Source organism: Chelonia mydas, chromosome 7, assembly GCF_015237465.2.
Source record: "Chelonia mydas isolate rCheMyd1 chromosome 7, rCheMyd1.pri.v2, whole genome shotgun sequence".
In the NCBI taxonomy this organism is placed as follows: domain Eukaryota; kingdom Metazoa; phylum Chordata; order Testudines; family Cheloniidae; genus Chelonia; species Chelonia mydas.
In genome coordinates this window covers 101,824,924-101,841,571 of record NC_057853.1, presented here as the reverse complement: position 1 = coordinate 101,841,571, position 16,648 = coordinate 101,824,924, and positions in this window count along the sequence as shown.

The window sequence follows — 16,648 nt, the reverse complement described above, 5'->3', positions numbered from 1 at the left end:
AGAGAAACTCAGTGTATAGTTGTCTTTCAGTTGGTCCCTACTTTCCCCAGTAGGGGCTACCCTGAAGTGGCTATATGCTAGCTTGGACTGCCTTTGAGTGCCCTGAAGATGATGGGAAAGTGTGAGCCCAGCTCTTGGGGAAAGCTGACTGTGCAGCACCAGCTGGAGATGATGGAGCTTGGTTTGTACTTAAATCAAGCCAACTTCTTTGTGATGTCATTGTGACTGTGGAACACTCTGTTTCCAAAACATAACACAACACCTTAGAGGTTTCAGCCCACTTCTGCCACAGATTGGCAAAAGAATGGCAAGTGGCCTTGTTCTACACCCTTTGACTTTAATGGAAGAGGGTTAGGCCAATACTTAGCTCTTCTGAAAATCTTATTCTTAAGTCTTTGAATGTTCTGTTATTCTTCCTAATCCTTCTTTCTGGCCGCCTTAAAGTATGGTTCAGCTCTCTAATAATGACATTGTGTGGCTCTATGTTTGTGTGTCTATGATTTCTGTATCAAATGTGCTCTGTTTGCAAGTTCAACAATGATTTCTTTGTCATCCCTGCAAACCAAGCCTGGAATCTGAAACTCATATTAAATTATTTCCATCTTGTTCACGGCCACCAGTAATAGATTCTTGGTGACACCTGTGCAACCATATTGCTTTGAAATGATGACCTAGGTGTCACCTGGATAAAGCCATTGCCTTCATGGCGGGGTGGGGTATGCATGCATAGGTGTAATGGATTGCAGCATAGGAAGTAATTCTTTTGAAAATGTACAAGACATAGGCCCAGATCCTCAAAGGTATTTTGCTACCTAACTCCCTTTTAAATCAACAGGAGCTGGGTACCTAAATACCTTGGAGCATCTGGGCCATAGAATACAGCTCACTCTCTCCTAGGGCTTATTTTTGCTGCATTGTTAAATCAAGCTATAACTCAAGTTTTGTCCTTAACCCAGTTCCCGTCCAAATCTCTAGCTTGAATTAAGTGCTGCTTTATGCTCAAGATAGCTGGCCTGTCAGGGATGGGTGGGTAGGAAGGGAAGTTTGAAGTTCAGCTTCTACAGATGGTTAGGCTAATAATGCAATAGGGATGCAACAGCATGAGTTACAATTCATTGCTGTGAATCCAGTCACTCTGTGTGGCTCAAGTGTTTTGTGATGTGGTTGCTGTCACTCAGTTGGCTTGAGAGGAGTGAGTGTACTGATTTGGGCTAACTCTTGCAATGAAGGCAACCCCTAGCTGTATTGCCTTTGAAAGCCTAAAAGGAAAAGCAGTAAAAATCCTGCCAGTTACTCTGCATAGGTGGATCTCTGCTTTTAGGATGATAATGGGGCTCTGCATGGACACATGAATCTGCCCCTGTGAGTATCTTGCAGGATCAGAACCTTAGCCAGTCACAGCAGAAAACATGCTGTGGGCTCTCATGGCTATTTTTATTTTTGTTGTCTTACTGAAACTCGAATATCTAACTTCACAATGAAAGTCTGCATTTCACAGTGTGCGTGTGAAAACTTAAGCACAATTGCTTCCTCCTGGTCTTGCTCCACCAGGATAATGTTCCAAAGGATCTAGCATGATTGAACCAATTTAATCAAAACAGAGGAGTTTTAGGCCAGGGAATGCATTCTAAGTGCACCACAGGGTGAGTCTAGCTCAGAGATGGGTAAAATTTTGGCCTGAGGGCCACATCAGGGAACAGAAATTGTATGGCAAGCCATGAATGCTCACAAAATTGGGGTGGGGGTGTGGGAGGGGACGAGGGCTCCGGTTGGGGGTGCAGGCTCTGGGGTGGGGCTGGGGATGAGGGGTTTGAGTAGCAGGAGGATGCTCTGTGCTGGGATTGCGGGGTTTGGAGAGCAGGAGGGGGATCAGGGCTCAGGCAGAGGGTTGGGGTGTGGGGAAAGGCTCAGGGGCGCAGGCTCTGAGTGGCGCTTACCTCAAGCATCTCCCGGAAGCAGTGGCATGTCCCTTCTCCACCTCTTACGCGTGAAGTGGCCCTCGGCGCGGGGCCATGCCGTGGCTTCCGGGAGCCGCGTGGTGTGGCCCCCGACCCAGCGACCCGGCTGGAGCACTGGAGCAGGGCCAAGCTGTGTGGTGCGGTCCCCGACCCGGTGCCCCAGCTGGGGCGCCGGAGCAGGGCTGAGCCGCGTGGTGTGGCCCCGGACCCAGCTCCTCAGCAGGAGCTCGTGAGCCAGTTTAAAACGGCTTGCGGGCCAGATCCAATACACGGGCTGTAGTTTGCCCATCCCTGGTCTAGCTGCTTTCTTGGAATTAAAGCGGAAGTCATTGCTTTAGGTGTATCCATCCATACAAAATGTTAATCAAAGCAGCCCTATAAACTATCTCTGTTTAAATTAGAGAGGAAGGGATGCAAAATAATGTTGATCTAATTGCCTTGCTAGTGGATTTGATTAATCTGGCCTCAGTGGACCGCTCCAGGGTGAGGTGGGAGTGTAGTGCAGTTCCTGAGAGGAGGTTTGTTTAGTGATGCATGATGGGTAACAAGGACGGTTTGTTTAAAATACAACTGTAGTGATAACTTCCTCTCCAAAGATGGCTTCCGTCTGATGCAGGGGATTTTTTAATCTGCATAAACTTGTTTTTCACTTCAGTTTAGGTGCTCTCTACATTTGTGGCTCTAAACCCTACTACATGTGAGGCTTCTAGGAGTGACAGGGTCTTGTACTCCCCATAGGTCTGGGCTAAAATTCCTATTGACTACATTGGAAAAGATTTGTCTATTTATAGTAAAGTTCAATTCTTCAAATAGGACTTTATAAAAACTTTCATACTTCCCCATTACTCAGGTGGCCAATGTACAGATTATTACAATATTGAAAGGAAAAGTACTCAGGAAAGAACTTGACTTTCTAGATCCATCATACCTGTTTCTTTTTCTTAGTCTAATCACACAACAGATGTCAGTAACTAAACTTAGAGATTACAAAGGACTATTATAAGCATAGATATCTTCCTAGCTCTCTAGGTTTTTATCACCATGGTATCTGAGCACCTTTACAAATTCATTAAAGGGAGCTCACACAGTTCTAATGCCTGGTCTGGGGGAATTATTTGTATTGATTTGGTGGGTTTTGATGGTCAATGAAGTAGGTCTTACATTTCACTCTGAGGGCATCAAGGTTCACATTCATTCTGATCTTTCTGGGGAATAAGTGCCAGAGGCATGGCTGGGCCATTAGCTAGATCAGCTTTATTACATTGTCCTGTCACCAATTCGTAGCCTACATAGTTAAGCTGAAGGAGCCCAAATTACTCTCTGCCATATTCCTTAACAAGTAGGATAAATTGTTCTGGAATATCCGGAAATGTGAAAGCCCCTTTGGGTAACATTTGGTAAGCAAGGACTCATGTTTTTAGCCTATGCACAAATTTCTATGGGCAGCCCTCCCTTCCCTGTCCAGGGATGATTTGCATATTGAGTCATGCAAAAGTTTACAGCAGCACCATCTACTGGGGAGCTCACTGAAATATTTTTATTACATTGAGTTTTCTTTGTAAACTTAAAACTTTCAGCACACGTTTTTTAAGTCGAATGTTGTGCACTGAGGTCACTGATATGCAACCTGTGGCTCTCAGGAAGTCCATGCAACAGAAAGGAGCCACTTTCCTCTCTGTGTAGTGTCAGATGAGGCTGCAGAGGGAGCACTGGCTAAACAAACTGGATGACTCCTGAGCCCTCCAACCTGCCAGCAAGGAAACTAGAGAAATGCATTCTTCTTTCCCTGGAGGCAAATGGAGGTAGGGATAGGGGAAGAAAGATAGTTCCGAGTTTAAAGCACAGAAGCAGGGGTGCTGGAACAATCTGTAGAGTGCAGGTGCTGAAAGCCATTGAACAAAACTGTAAACCCTGTATAAGATGGAAACCACTTGGAATCAAGGAGTGCTGCTGCACCCCCAGCACCTCCAGTTCCAGCCCCTATGCCCAGAGTATTGGGGTTTCTGTTCCTAGTTCTGCCACAGACTTCATGCAAACTGAGGCAAGACACCTAATCTGATCTTTTTTTCAGAAGCACTGAGCATCTGCAGCTCCTGTTGAAGATACTGTGATCTTTCGGTGGTTAGCAGCTCTGAGACTTGGGCTATTAAACTCCTTGTTCCTCAGTTTTTCCCTCTGTAAAATGGAGATAATACCTATTTTCCTCAAAAGGAGTAAGGTATTAATATTTGTAAGACATTATGAGATCATCAGATGGAAGGAGGTCTAGTGGATAGGACATGACAGTGTGATCCAGAAAACTTGGGTTGTATTCTCAGCTATTCCCTGGACTCGTTGCTTGACCTTGGATAAGTCATTTAAGTTCTTTGCCTCAGATTTACCATCTGTAAAGGGAAAAAGATACTACTTGCAAGTTCCCCAACATATTCAAACCTCAAAACTCAACCAGAGAAAGCAGGGCATTTATAAAGTCTTGCACTGATACTGGACTAAATATTAATGACAGGACTTGTGTGTGTATATGGATATATAATAGGAGAGACAAAAATCAATTCTAATTATTTATACCTACAAACACACTGATTAAATGAAGGGACCTAACTGTTGAAAATGCACTTGCATCCTTCTAGGGACCAATTCTGCTTCCACTGGAGTACCTAGAATTTTACCGCTGATTTCAAAAGCAGGATTGGGCTCTTAAACAGCTGCCCATGTCTCCAGGCCCACCCACTTTATTTCTCTGTTCTTATATAGCTGCATAAGCACAGCCCGCTGAAAACTTTAACTTGTGTGCAAGTATAGCAGCAAGCCTGTCTTACTTGTGTATGTGCCCCTCTTTCACAATGTAGCCACAATTGCCCCTTCTACCCACACTCTAAAGGAATTACCTGAATTAATTTGGACACTGTTCCTGTCACCAAAGGAGTAAGTTCCTACTGAAATAGGAGTTGGACTAATCCATCTTTTGGTTCCTAAGAAGTAAATTTGCAGGAAAATTGCCACTCTCATTTAGAACAAAAGACAGTTTAGTAACGTCAATATATAACAAAATGGGCTGAAGTGCTAAAATGACTGCTACTGTGTAATTAAGACTAAAGATTTAAGGGTTATAAAACAGATATACCTGTGTTCCACTGAGGCTTATTCACTAGGCAGTCTAATTATTTCTTAAGAACAATGGCAAACCATGTCAGATGTCTTCCTGCTGATCTTAATAACATTAAGTTTCTAAGGGACACCTTCTATCTTTCAGTTAAATCAGAAATGGCAGACAGAGTACTTAAAGGGGGAAAATTGCAGCTGTTTATTTTCTCTCACAAACACCTCAAAGCACATAACACAACCTGCAAAGTATTAAAGACTCAAACTGAAGAGCTTTAAATAAATAAACAAGAAAATCTCATTATGAAGATTATATGATTCTCTTACTGAATTTACAACTTTTTTTTTAATTATTTCAATGTTTCTGGTTAACTTGATATTATGTGTTTGGTTTTTTTGTTACTCCAGTTTCTGTAGAAGCCTTCCCATGGGTCTAATAATGTATCCGTGCTATTTCTGCTATAGCTTCTTTGAAGCAGGTTGATCAGAATCAAGCAAAGCAATTCAGGTGATGCTATACATGGAATTTCTATAATGGCTATATAACATTTTTAGTATTTTTCTAAGCAATTCTTTATACAGCCTAACATTTGCTTTACTTTTTTTTTTTTGACTGCTTGTGCTCACTGAGTAGAGGTTTTCCATTAAGATTCTCACAGTGACCACAGATCTTTGTCCTGAGGGGCTGCATTTAATTTAGAACCTGTCAATGTGTCTGAGTAGTTCAGATGTTTCCTTTCAGTATTCATTAATGCGTTTTGTCAATGCTGAATTTCATCTGCCATCATGGTGGCTATACACCTAACTACCCTGGGTCCCTTGGAAGTCCCTACATCTTCTCTAGTCTTGACTTGCTAAGTAACCTGGTGTCACTGGCAAACTTTGCCACCTCATTGTTCACTTGTTTGCAGGGTGGGGGGAGAGCGGGGGGGGGGGGAACTCCCTGTGAATGCGGTTGGTGGAGAGATAGGAGGTAGAGTGGGGGGGACTATCCCACTAGTGGTTCCCACAGCAGTTCCTTGGTGGCTGGTGCCCAGTGGTAGTTCCCTGGGCAGCAGCAGCAGCAGCAGCAGAGATGAAAGTAAGCTGGTACGGTCCAGTATGGCGTATGGCAAGAGCCGGTACGCCGTGCCAGACTAGACCGGCTTCCCCAGGCTGACGCTTTAAAGGGCCCAGGGCTCCCTGCAGTGGCCAGAGCCCCGGGCCCTTTAAATCGCCCCTGAGCCCCGGGGCTCCCAGCCACCTCTGCAGCTAGGAGCTCCAGCGGTGATTTAAAGGCCCCGGAGCCACAGCCGGAGCCCCAGAGCCTTTAAATCTTTAAAGGCCCCACCTCTTCCAGTTGAGACCACACTTCTTACGGTTGAGGCCACGCCCCCGCTCAGGACGCCGGCGTACCAGTAGGTCCTTTAAGTTACTTTCACCCCTGGGCAGCAGGCGCCTTATGCCTTTATGTTCCTCCTACCGGCTTCCCAGCAGCAGGCCCAATGTTGTACCCTGCAGCAGCCACTCTAGACTCTCCTCTGGATCCTGTTCTCATCTCTACCCTCTGCACATGCATAGATTTGCCCCCCTGATATTTCTGTTGTGGGGGTGTTAGGCCCTCATCCCCTGAACCCTGGTTCCACTATCCTTGCCCCTTTGTCAGATCCTTAATAAACATAGTATGCCAAAAATTGACCCTTTTTCTGAGATGTTGTTTTCCACCTCTTAACCAGTTTCTAATCCATGACAGAACTTCGCTTCTTCCCCATGACAATTTTCGCTTTCTTAATCATCTTTTAAATGCTTTTGAAAAGTCCAAATAAACTACATCAGCTGGTTCTCTGGTATCCAAAAGAATTCTAGTGAACTAGAGAGGCATGATTTTCCTTTAAAGAGGCTGTATTGGTTTGCCCTAACATTATATGAACTTGATACAGGAGTTCTATAATTCTGTTATCACTAGAGCTGGTTGGAAAAGGGGATATTTCTGTGGAAATCTTTCATCAAAATAGGGAACACTTCCAGCTGAAAAAGAAAAATACGGGTTTTTTCAGAACTGTGTCTTTTTTGTTTTTGAGAAAAAAAGTGTTTTCTATGGAAAACTGTTTTTTCCCCACAAAAAAACTAATGTTTCTGTTTAATAACCCAATTTTCCATCCAACTCGATTTTTATGGAAAATTTTGGCCCACCATAATTATCATTTCAAACAATTATTCTGATACCAAAGTAACACACTCTAGATCACCCCCAGTACCATATTTAAAGATAGATACATTTGCTACCCTCCAATACTTTGGCATGCTAGCTAATTTTAATGAAAGGTTGCATATTTTTGGTAGCAGCTCAGCCATTTCATTTTAAAATACCTTCAGATGTGACAGGGTCGGGCCAGATGGCTACAGGAGAGTAATCCTATTGGGATCCGGGCTACAGGAGAGTAATCCTATTGGGATCCCACTGCTAAAGGATCCGCCCCCAGCCTAAGAGGGGGATCCACAGGACCTGGACACGAAATAAATATGGGGGACAACTAATGAAATAACAGGGACAGGAGTGCGGTCAAAGGGTCAAATGAAGGGAACCGGACGGGGACACCGAGCAGAGAACCCCGGACAGCACCCACTGCTCCTCAAAGGCGTCAAGGGAGTCAGTGGACGCCACCCAGAGGAACTCTGCCCAGATACGTGAACAGACCGAGGATCGGAAATAGGCCCCACAGTCACAGGAGACTCCATCAGCCAACCTCCTCACTCTGGTTTTATAGATGGCCATTTTAGCTAGGGCCAGGAGGAGGTTGACCAGGAGATCCTGTGACTTTGTGGGGCCGTGGATAGGGAGTGTATAAATAAGAAGGTGAGGGGAAAAGTGCAACCAAAAGCGTAATAAAATATTGGTGAGGAGCCAGAATAGGGGCTGCAGCCTGGCACACTCCAAATATATGTGTGCCAGAGTTTCCCTCATGCCACAAAAGGGGCAGGTATCTGGGATGGGGTGAACCACACCAAGTACACGCCCGTGCTCATGGCTCTGTGAGGGAGCCACCAACTGATATCCCCGGCAGGACTTGGGACCAAGGTGGAATATAGGCGGGCCCACCGGGGCTCCTCACCCTCCAAAGGTGGCAGGAGGTCCTGCCATTTTGTATCGGGGCGGGACACGAGGGTGAGGGGGTGAAGGGTATGGAGCACGAGCGTGTATAGATGTTTCCTTGGCGCAGTTTGGAAGCAGCTGCCTCACGGTAAAGGGGTGGGGGGGGGGTCGGTTGGGTCCACAGGGCAGGGGCCAGATGAAAAGGTCCGGCGGGCCTGGGGTGGAGGGTGGGCGGGGCACGCAGGACCCGGTCGAGGTAAACCCGAGCAGCGGGCAGCAAAGCGGCCCTCACCTCCTGAAGTACGTGCCGGGGAGTACGAGGTCTGGAGAGCCCCATGTGCTGAGTGAGCGTCAAGGGATCCAGCCAGTCTCCCCAGTCGTAGTCCAGGAGGTCTCCGACTCTTGTGACTTCTGCCAGGACCAACCTCTGGCGCACCAAGGGGGACTCCGCCACCTGCACGCGAAGCTGGGGGTTGTGTAGCAGGGACTCCGCGAGGAGATCTGCCCCCTCGGTGGCCGCCACAGACCTGGTCATTGAAAACAGTTTCCAGGTCTGGACGAGGTCCTGGTAGAAGACCGGCAGCCCGGAGAGGTCTCGCGGAAGACCTCTCGGATGGAGATAAAGGAGCTGCCAATCATATTGGAGCCCTCGGAAGTGGTGCAGGAAGGTGTGCGCCAGTATGCTCCATGCTAGACTACCTGCACCATAAAGGAGCCTCTGCAGGGCCTGGAGGTGGAAGACATGGACCCGAGTGTGCAGACACTTCAGGCCCTGCACTCCCTCCTCCAGGGGTAGATGGAGAACCCCTGGAGGGACCCAGTGCAGTCCTGACCAAAAGAACTCCAGAATCGACGTCCGGAGGTTGGCCAGGAAACCCAGCACCGGGACCAGGGTGTTGAGCCGGTACCAGAGCATGGACAGGACTAGTTGATTAAGCACCAGCGCTCTCCCTCGAAGGGAGAGGCACCGGAGTAGCCCTGTCCATCTCCGGAGCCACTCTATCACCGCGCCCTCTAAATTGTGCCAGTTCTCTGGCGGAGAGGGATGCGTGGCAGAAAGGTAAACGCCGAGATAGAGCAGCGGACCCACGCTCCACCAGATGGCCTGAAGTGTGGGTGGGACGGAGCCTGCCTGCCAGCTGTCCCCGACCACTAGGCCAGAGCTCTTGACCCAGTTGACCCATGTGGAAGAGGCTGCCGAATAGATGGCCTGGCAAGCCTCCACCTGCGCCAAGTCGCCCGGGTCCTGGACCACGAGGAGCACATCATCGGCGTACACCGACAGGACCAGCTGCAGCTCCGGCTCCCTAAGCACCAACCCCATCAACCTCCTGTGGAGGAGGCAGAGGAAGGGCTCGATCGCCAGAGCATACAGCTGGCCCGAGAGAGGGCACCCCTGCCGTACTCCTCGCCCGAAGCTGACCAGTTCAGTCAGGGTCCAGTTGAGCCTGACCAGACACTCTGTGGAGGCGTACAGCACCCGGAGAAAACCCATAAACTGGGGTCCGAAGCTAAACGCTTGTAGAGTGCTTAGGAGATACCCATGGTCCACCCTGTCGAACGCCTTCTCCTGATCCAAGGACAGGAGGGCGAACGATAGACCATCTCTACACCCAAGTTCCAAAAGGTCCCAGACCAGATATAAGTTGTCAAAGATGCTGCGGCCCGGGACGGTGTAGGTCTGGTCTGGGTGGACCACGTCTGCCAGCACGGAGCCTAGCCGCAGCGAGATTGCTTTTGCCACGACTTTGTAGTCCGTGCTGAGGAGTGAGACGGGACGCCAATTTCGTAAATCGCAGAGGTCCCTCTTCTTCGGCAATAAGGCGAGAATGGCTCGCCTGCACGAAAGAGGGAGGAACCCGCTCTGCAAAGATTCGGCCCAGATGGTAACTAGGTCTGGGCCGAGGATGTCCCAGAACACGTGGTAGAACTCTACGGTCAGCCCGTCCATGCCCGGAGATTTATTGGTGGACATGTGACGGAGGGCTTCCGAGAACTCAGCCAGAGTGAGAGGCAGCTCTAGCTGGTCTCGGTCGCCCGTGCTGACCGTAGGGAGCTCCTCCCAGAGCACTCTGCAAGCGTTAGGATCGGTCAGATCCGGGGAGAAAAGGTTTGCGTAGAAGGCTTTCGCCCTCCCGCATATCTCCACCAGATCCATGAGGGGGGTGCCATCTTCTGCCAGAAGGCAGGTGACGTGTTTCTTGGCCCCCCTCCTTTTCTCCAGGGCGTAGAAGAAGCGGGAGCCGCGATCCATCTCCCGAAGGAGACGGACGTGGGATAGAACAAAGGCAACCCGGGCCTGGTGGTCCTCGAGGGCCCGGAGCTCCTCCCACTTCTCCCGGCACGCTCCGCAGAGGGGCAGATCCTTGGGGCTGGCGGCCAGACGCCTCTCCAGCTCTAAGACCTCCTGTTCCAACTCCTCTATCGCCGCATCCCTCCGTCAGCTGGCGCCCTGGGTGTAGTCACGGCAGAAGAGCCGGGCGTGCACCTTCCCCAGGTCCCACCACTGTTGCGCCGAGGGAAAGGCACGCCGCTGCCCTCGCCAGGCCAGCCAGAACTCCCGGAAGGACATCACGAAGCCCACATCCTCCAACAAGCTGTTGTTGAAATGCCAATAGGCCGGCCCCGGCCTCTCCGCGCAGAGGGAGGCCGTCATAGTGACTAAATGATGGTCAGAAAATAGGGCCGGCCGGATGCTGGAGGAGAGGGCTCTTGAAAGGTGGAAGCGTGATAATTAAATGCGATCCAACTGGGAGTGGCACGACCGATGGGCCTCCACCCAGACAAAGGTGAACGTGGAAATGTCATCTGGGTGGTGGTCGCGCCAGACATCCACCAGGGAGTGGTGTTCAGCTATCTCCCGGAGGACGTCCACGGTGGCCGGGCACTGCTCGGTCCCCGAGTGGTCCCGCTCCTCGAGGGTGGTGTTAAAGTCTCCACCCAGGACCAGGCACTCATGAGGATCCAAGGTGCCGAGGAAGGCGGACGCCTGCTGATAGAATTGCAGCCGCTCCAGGCCCAATGTCGGGGCATAGGCATTAACAAGGTTGACCAGGAGCCCCTCCAGACGGACCTGGACGTGCAGCAGACGGCCCAGCACAGCCTCGGCAACCCCCAGCACCTCGGGCCATACGTCGGGGCAGAACAGGATCGCCACTCCAGCCGTATGAACTGTGAGATGGCTAAAGTAGACCCTGTCCCCTCATTCCAGCCGCCAGCTGTCTTCGACGGCCGGATCCATGTGGGTCTCCTGCAGGAAGATCGCAGAGTATCCCCCTCCCAAAGGAAGGAGAGCACCTGGCACTTGCGGAGACCCATCCTACAGCCTCGGGTGTTCAGCGTTGTGACGGTGAGAGGTGCCATGAGGAGGGCTGGGGGGGATCCTTGCTGGCAGGGACGCTCGCGGCTCCCAATGGGCCGCGCAACAGTCTGTGACCTACCCCGTGGGTGAGTAAGGCATCATGGAAGAGGAGGACCCGCTGGTAGGCCGTGGCGGCCTGCTTCCCGGTCCTTTTACCCACCCCCATGAAGGCCCTCGCGGCCCGGAGGATTTGATGGAAGTTCCCCCATTGCTGGAGAGCGAGCTGCACCTTGTTACGGGAGACACGGACGTCCTCAAGGAACTCCCGCAGCTCCTCTCGCAGCGTATGGGGGGCTGGGGTCACTAGCCCCCTGCTTTCCTCCGGAGGGACCACTGACACAGCCCCGTGGCCCACTGAGACAGGCAGGCAAGGGGCAGACCCCCGACATTGTGCCCGATGGGCTGGTGCCACGCGGCCTCCCTCAAACCCTGGCTCAATTGGGGCGGCGAAGGGAAGATAGCAGCCCCTGGTGAGTCGGGACAGGGAAGGGGGCCCTCCGTGATGCCGGGCTCTGGCTCCATGGCCAGCGCAATAGCCACAGCATTGAAAGGTGGACAGCCTTCAGTGGGGTCCCCGCCCGGGAAGGAGGACGGTTGCCCTATGCCCATGAGGGACATCCCATGGGGCTTGGGTCCCAGCCACATGGCACCGGCCGTCTCCTCAGTGGGCTCGGCGGCCGTCAGCAGGGTGCCACCCACGGCCGGGGAGATGGAGGAGCCCAGGGAACCCTCGGAGGTGGGAGCGGAAACAGCGGTTGGGGGAGGGAGCATGGAGAAGGGGGGGCCGGGGTGAGGTCGCTCAGATCGAGGCCTGCTGGCAGAGGGTCATCCTCCCCCTGGGTGACCAGGGTCAGACCCAGGGCCTCAGTCTCCTCATAGATGGAAGGGAGCTCTCCTTCCACCACCCCGGAGTTCTCCCCGCTAGTGCCTGAAGCGACGCTCGCCTTGGGGCTCACAGGGGCTCCAGATGGTAACGGGGCAGGAGAGGCTCCATCGGGGGCCTTGGAGGGAAGGGACTCCAATGGAGGGGCGGTACTGCCCTCCCGTGCTGCCACATCTTCCCCAGCTGGTATCGGTTGATGGAATGCACCCGCAGGCAAGGCAGAAGGCTCGGCATCGGTGCCCCCCTTTCTTGTCTTCCGGGGGGCTTCCACATAGGTGGAAAGGAGCGGAGCTCGAGCCTTCCGCTTGCCCCGTTTCCCCTGGACTAGGGCCCAGCCCTCCATGGCATCATCTGGGAGCCGGTTAACAGGGGTTGGGTCGGGGGGCAGGGGCGATGGCTCAGGGACTGTGGGAGGCAGCGATGGGGCGGCATGAGGGAGGGAAGATTCCCCCTGGGGCGGGCCCTCTCCCATGCTTGGTGGTATCCCTGCCGCACCCTCCTCTAGGGGCCCCACCGGATTGCAGGCAGCAGAGGCGGGGCTCTCCCACTCGTCTGGGTGCGCTGGGGGAAGTACCCCTTGGGCCCGAGCAGGAGCACTGGTGGACAGAGGAGGAGGAGGGGTGGCTCTGGGCGCTGGGCAGCCAGGGGCACCGGCGATGACGGGGCTGGCATCCTGGTGGGGCTCGGGGGTCCCAGATGCCCCCCCTTGCCGGGCCAGGGGGCAGTCCCTCTGGACATGCCCCATCGCCCGGCAGATGTAGCACCGGGCCTCCCCTGTGGAATAATGCACCTGGTAATGGGCCCCCTGGTAGGGGACCAGGAATGACCCCTCGAGCACCTCTCCCTCACACGCCACCGGCGGCAGTTGAAGCTGCACTTGCCGGCGGAACGAGAGGACGTGACAGAGCGATACTGGTCCCAGGTTAAGCAGGTCCCTTTTCCCTGGGTAAGGGAACAGGGAAGGTTCCAGCAGAATCAAGAACCTTCTGGAGGCAATTAAGACAGACAGGCTGATTAGAACACCTGCAGCCAATCAAGAAGCTGCTAGAATCAATTAAGGCAGGCTAATCAGGGCACCTGGGTTTAAAAAGGCGCTCACTTCAGTTTGTGGTGTGCGTGTAAGGAGCTGGGAGCAAGAGGCGCTAGGAGCTGAGAGTGAGAATGCGTACTGTTGGAGCAAATCTGCCAATAAGCGCAAGACCCACAAGGTAGAGGAGGAACTTTATCACAAAAATACCATTTGGTCTAGGTGGCTTGTTCTTTAGTTTCAGTTCCAGCCTTTCCTCTCTTTGTACATAGGTATCTTATGCTGCCTCATCTTGATCAATTACCTCTGAACTACTCTTGTCTGGCATCTTCCCAACATCCTTAATGGTGAAAACTGATTGAAAGAAACCATTTAGCTTGTCTGACGTATCCTTATCTTCCTTAACTGTTCCATTATCTCTCTGATAGTCCAGCAGACTTGAAGACTCATAATCTTTCTGCTTTTGGTATAGTTGAAAGAATTTCTTTTTTCTCTCTTTGGTAATTTATCTTTAAATTCCCTCTTAACCCCACTTAATTTTCCTCTTATTTCTGCTGGCCCTCGTTTTATTTTCTACTGGCTCAATTTGGGCTGGATTTCCATTTCCTGAAGAATCCTTGTTTGGCTTGAATAACCTCTTACTCTTTGCCAGTAGAGGAAAAATCTGCTGTTCTGCTCTGATTGGGCAATTAAGATTTTTCAGGCAAGCTAATCAAAGTACACTGACAAGTGACTGACTTATGGCCTTTTTAAAAAGTGTCACCAGAAATCTGGCTAAGTAAATTCAGTAACATCAGATTTTTCTTTTAAGCCCCATTAGCCAAGTCTGAGCTAGTCTGAACTTCTCATCAGGTCATTTGGGTTCTCTGAATAGTCCCTATGTGACTACTGAGATGAGCAGATGATGGGATGGACCCTCATTGCCACCAGAACTCTGAAGCAATGAACTTTCCAGTGGGTTCACTCACTTTCTTATCTCCCTGGGCTGGAATACCAGGGAAGGAGAACAGCACAGTCCTAACTAGCATGCTAGCTGGATGTAGAATAAGTATTGAGAAACTTTTTTTAGTCTGAATATGTCCACAACCCTGGCCTTATACTAACTATTAACAAAAACTACATCCTCTCAGTTTAATATTAATCTTAGCCCTATTTGTTTATATTGTGTTATCACTGAGGAAGTGCTGGCTTTCCCAGTTCCTTGCAGTGCAGTTTATTGGTGTTTCTACATTACTGTGTGTCAGCTTGTACTATGCAGCGTTAGATTATTTTTTCAGGGGCTTCTTTTAAAAAAAAAAAAAGAGTACATGTCCACAGGGAACAGAGAACTAAAATAAACATACCATACACTGGAGATCCAGTGTTTAGATAAATATACCACGACAATTATTCCTTACCTTTGGCTTAAAAGTTACATTTTGGTATATGACCAAGCTCTTGTTCTTATTGCACCATAGCAAATGTTGGCATTATTAATTGAAAAATCATTGGGCTTAAATATCATTAATGTAACTCTTCTAAATTTAGTAAGCTTGCACCAGGAATGAATTTAGCCCAATATAGTTTGTTTGACAAGAGAGCTGACTGTTTAATGTAACTAATATGTAACTAGCCAGTTTGGCCTAGGATAGAGTTCCTTCTATATAACTGATATGGGACAAATTCTGCTCTGACTTACACACCTGAAATTCTGATGATCTCAGTGCAGATGCGGGGGTAGGGGTGTAAATAAGCACAGAATATGGCCCCGTTGATTCTGAATTATACAGCAACTGTTACAGATTTATTTCCATCTCTACATGTTGTCATTTAGAATTTAAGATGATTCTTTCTCAGGTCCATTTTTACTCCATTATGAAATTTTATTTGCCATAGAGGGTGTGAATAGTAATAGGGTTTGTAACTTTGTCACCTAACTTGAAATAATTTAACATACAACAAACTGAAAACTTAAAAGGCACTATACACAACTATGTAGAGATGGAGAGGAAATGTTTTATTTCCCGCAAAAGTTTCCAAGAATTCTTCATTGTTATAAGACCATTAACCAGTAATAGGCCTGAATCTACAATCCTTACTCAGGAAAAATTCCCATTTACATCAGTCAAACTCAGTTTCAAGAAAAATCAGGTAGGCTTTCTTGAAGTCTCACCATTTATACTCTCAGGCCACAAGACTGAGCAAAAGGACAATAAAGGGCTAGAAATATCCTCCCAAATCATTATTCTTGTGAGTGAGGCTTGGTGGGCACGCCTTGAAAAGGTAGCTTACCTTTAGTTGGTTGGCAATATAAAGCATCCTTAAGTAGAGGTGGTCTGAAGCTACAGAGTGTGGATCCAATTTTGGAACCTCCCTTTTCTAAAGTTTGAAGGTGTTCAGATATGGGTTGTTGGCTCAGCCCTTTACTTTCGCCAGCTGCTAATTTGGCATCCGAGACTATCACAAACTTCATCACCTTCTGCTCCAAACGCAAGGCTCATCTCTTCGATTTGCCTTCTCCAATATAAACACAGAACAGCGTGTACATTTTTAAAAAACAAAAGTCCTCATGCCAAAACACTACACTGCACACACAAATCTACCTCTGGGGAGAGGAGGAGAGAAAATAAAGAGACTCAGACTCAAAGGCCCAAAGGGACCATCGTGATCATCTAGTCTGACCGCATGCATATTGCAGGCCACAGAAGATGTATAACCTCCGGCTGAGTTACTGAAGTCCTCAAATCATGATTTAAAGACATCAAGTTACAGAGAATCCACCATTTACTGTAGTTTATACCAGCAAGTGACACATGTCCCATGCTGCAGAAGAAAGCAAAAAACCCCAAGGTTCCTGCCAATCTGACCTGAGGGAAAATTCCTTCCAGACCCCAAACATGGTGATCAGTTAGATCCTGAGCATGTGTGCAAGACCCACCAGCCAGACATCTGGGAAAGAATTCTCTGTAGTAACTTGTGCCCTCCCCATCTCCAGCCATTGGGAATTTTTGCTACTGGCAGTCACAGGTAAGTTACATGCCATTGTAGGCAGTAGGGTGACCAGATGTCCTCATTTTATAGGGACAGTCCCAATATTTGGGTTTTTTTTCCTTATATAGGCTCCTATTACTCCCCCCCCATCCCAATTTTTCACACTTGCTATCTGGTCACCCTAGTAGGCAGTCTCATCATACCATCCCCTCCATAACCTTATCAAGCTCAGTCTTGAAGCCAGTTAGGTTTTTTGCCCCCACTGCTCTCCTTG